Consider the following 3,912-nt stretch of genomic DNA (forward strand, 5'->3'; position numbering starts at 1 on the left):
TCTCACTCAATCCAAATAATTTAATGAATATTTAAACAATACAAATTCATAGATGACCCGATCCCCCGAATTTTGACATGAATTGCAGATAGTATATATGGATTCATCATATGCACAGTCACTGTTGAATCATATTCATGCATGCCATTTATATTTTTAAAGATATAACTTGATAAAAAATACCCTGAATTGCTTTTCCTACGCAATTTATAAATAAAATGAGAAAATAATCTCTTATGACTAGAAAATATTATAGTGGGAAATCAGTTAAAAGTGCCTTTCAAATAACTAACTTATCTTTCCAAACAAAAGATAATTTTCCATATTTCTTGAAAACAGATTCAAGGGAGTCTAGAGCAATTTTTCTTTTCTTTCAAAAACACTATTTAAATGCCAAAGGTACCAAGCTGCTAATGATAGGAAGACCAAACTGCATAAAGGTGGTTTGGTATCTCGATCTCTCTTCAAGAAACAACTATTTGTGAGAGGTTTAAACCATATAACAATATAATCTAATCTATGTTTGAAGCAATATTCCAGCACATGCATTTGACAAGATTGCTCATGGCATTACATATATGCTACAGGTGAAAAATAGACAAAAATAGCCCCCTAGTTTCAGCAACTTATCCAACTTTAGCAGCAATATATCATCCCATTTGAAGCCAATTAATTTTACACTTAAAGTAGTGTACAAATTCGAATGATTTGCTTGGATACTATTATCTCATTGTTCCAAATACACCTGGACCTGCGGGAATTTTGCTTTTGTAAGAGTCATATTACAAATATTCTTAAGCCCGTAGACTAAACAACAATAATTAAAAATAAAATATTAAAAATTGGAATTTAATAAATCATTAAAAGGATATTGGTGTTTAAAATATTTTCATTTTTAGAATAGTAAATAAAATGAGTTTTTTTAAAATGTTTATTTCTGGAGGGTTGCTTTTAAAGGAGGTCGTCAGTTCTAGTTTCCAGGCGACCAACCACTTTGATTTTCAATCTTCAGACTATTTTTAACGGGAGGTCGTTGGTTCGAGTCTTCAGGCGGCCAATGATTTGGGGTTTGACCCCATACAACCAGCGTTTCTTGCAGATCTCTTTGGGAAAGAAATTAATGTGGGGTGAAAGAGAAGGCTTTCAGAAGAGATGTATGCAAATCCACCTCCTCAGATTCTAGACATGGGGGGTCTAATATGGACCAAACTGACAGCGAGAAGAGAGTATATCAATCTTGGAAAGGAAGCAATAACTTTTTCTTTACTGGGAGGTTTATATTTGGGCCAGATGTGAGGTCATTAGTTTTGACGTTCGTTCTCATCCTCGTTCCAGCAACAATATTCTGTGTATTTGTTGCAATAAAACTTTTGGACAAGTTTTCACATCATGCAGGAGTATCCATAATGGTCATTGTAGTGGTCTTCACAATATATGTTTTGGTTCTTCTTCTTCTCACATCCAGAAGAGATCCTGGAATACTCCCTCAAAATTCACACCCTCATGAGCTTGAAGAAGGTTATGATGTTTCCAGTTTGACACCAGAGTCAATAGGTGGGCAGACTCCACATCCACGATTACCTCGTACAAAAGATGTGTTTGTGAATCTTCTTTATGTTTGTTTTTTCAACAACGTTGTTGTGCGTTTATGTATTCTCCTTTTGGTGGGTATATATCAAGAAAATTATGGTAGCAGATGATGTTACAGTCTGGAAAGCTATGCCAAAAACACATGCATCAATTGTGCTCATACTATACACATTCTTTTCAGTTTGGTTTGTTGGTGGACTTACGCTATTTCATCTCTATCTGATCAGTACAAATCAGACTACATATGAGAATTTCAGATATCGGTATGATAGAAGAGAAAATCATTACAACAAAGGAGTAATACAGAATTTCAAAGAAATATGTTTTACAAAAATTCCACTGTCGAAGAATAATTTTTGAGCCAAGTTACAAAATTATTCTACACTGCAAGATACTTCTGCTCCTCCTTCAGGGGGGAACTTTCTCAGTCCTAACATGGGCAAAGGAGGAATTGACCTTGAAATAGGTAATAAGCCTTCATGGCCAACTGTTGGTGCTAAAGCATTGGCAGATTTTGAAGCACATGAAAGCAATGGTGGATTAGAAAACAAAGATGGTTATGAGGACTCTTTTGCTCATTCAAGTTGTACACTTCCTGTGGAAAGTGCAGAGGGAAGAGGTGGAATACATCCGAGGCATTTAAGTTGGGGCCGTAAGAGTGGGAGCTGGTAAATAACACTAGATATTCTTGCCTTGGCTGCTGGAGTTAGTGAAGCAAATCGAGTTAGTGGAGACATCACTCCTCAGGAAACCGATGATTTCTAGTAAGTTGACATGTTTAAAAAATGCATGTTGTAGACAACTATACATTTATCGATGTGATAAGTTTTTCCTGTAGTTTGAAACTCAACATCATATTTCAAGCAACCAAATACATGCTCTTGCAAAGGGTGTCATTCACCAGTCAACAAGAAATCGATCAATAATGTTCAGGAAAACATGGTCAGTAGTTCCAAGAATAATTTTCAAGATTGTGAATTTGTATTTTAGAATGCAAATTTAAGAAATTGGCTAACTATACCAGAAGAATATCAATACTGCTTACATTCTTGAAAATTACCTTTCATTTAGGTCATGGATGTGCAAGTCGAGCGCTTTACCCAGTACCGGGTTGCTTTTTGAATAAGAAAATTCAAGAAAAGACATTTATGGACAATATTTGTGGCTCCACATGAATGAAAAATGTGCACAACGTTTCAACGATTGTGATCCCTGAAAAACCATTGAAATTGTCATTATTGTAAGAGACGAGCAAGCTCCACAAATTGGGCAACAACCCCCCCCTTTCCCAGTGACCTGCTTTACCTGCCACTCTGTGTTCTCGTACCACTCTTTTCCCCGTCGATGATGAGCATGGAGATTGTCTGATTCACCGGCGCCTCCACCTTGATGCGCATGATCACTCACCTCACAGTTTAGGTGGAAGGAAGGTAGTGGAAATAAATGAATCCATTCACAGTTCAGGCGGTTAACAGTTTTGGCAGTTGATAATTCAGTAAGGAGATCATTTACCATACAAATAAGCGATCTTATACCATTATAGTGAAAGAGACCATGCGAGTGTCTTACCGTTAGAGAGAGACAAATACCTGATCATTCTAAACCATTTTTTCCGTTATTCATTAACTTATTTTGGTTGTGGATCAACGATGAAAATTCTTTCAATCGTCTAACACACAAATCCACGATGCAAAATAGGACACGGAGGCGGCTGGGGGAATTCGTTTCAAAGGGAAACGCCTTACGACGTAATTAGCAAGTGAGAAAAATGTAGATGCATCTTTATTTTTAAAGTACAAGCATCCAAAACACTCATCAAGACTAAAGATAGGTTAAAACCTTCATGGAGAAAAAAATATTGTTGACACCCTCCAGAATAACACTACTTTCAGAAACCTGGTCTAGATTTTACCACAAATGAAAGAATCGAAGTGAGAAGCCTATTTTAAAGTTTTTATAAGATGATGTATTATAAAAAAAGGTAAATATGCACACAATACAAAAAAAATTGTATCTAGTATCATTCCAGATAGAGAAAAGTACTCCTTAGGCTATCTATGACATAAGTAAGAATTGCTACCCACCTACTTTCAAAATCATCATGGACATTTACAAATTGAAAAAGGAATTGATTAGGCTACCTATGACTAATTAAGAGTTATTCCCCACCTTTCCAAACTATCATGTACATTTAAGCTATTAGATTTTATCAACATCCTTTCTATGATGCAACACATTACAACTTTCCATTATATTTATGTATAGATTATATGAGTTGATGTACTTGTAAGGTGCATAAATTCCAAAATAATTGTCCAAATA

At 35.5% G+C, this 3,912-nt stretch overlaps 1 pseudogene; it reads left to right on the forward strand.

The window, feature by feature from the left end:
* The first annotated feature begins 1,152 nt into the window (after nt 1-1,152).
* LOC149196296 (putative protein S-acyltransferase 7 pseudogene) lies at nt 1,153-2,355 on the forward strand (annotated as a pseudogene).
* Nucleotides 2,356-3,912: the final 1,557 nt, after the last annotated feature.

The sequence above is a fragment of the Pinus tabuliformis genome, chromosome 2_2 (assembly GCF_031772625.1).
Source record: "Pinus tabuliformis cultivar Carrire ecotype Pingquan chromosome 2_2, CPIR1, whole genome shotgun sequence".
NCBI lineage: Eukaryota > Viridiplantae > Streptophyta > Pinopsida > Pinales > Pinaceae > Pinus > Pinus tabuliformis.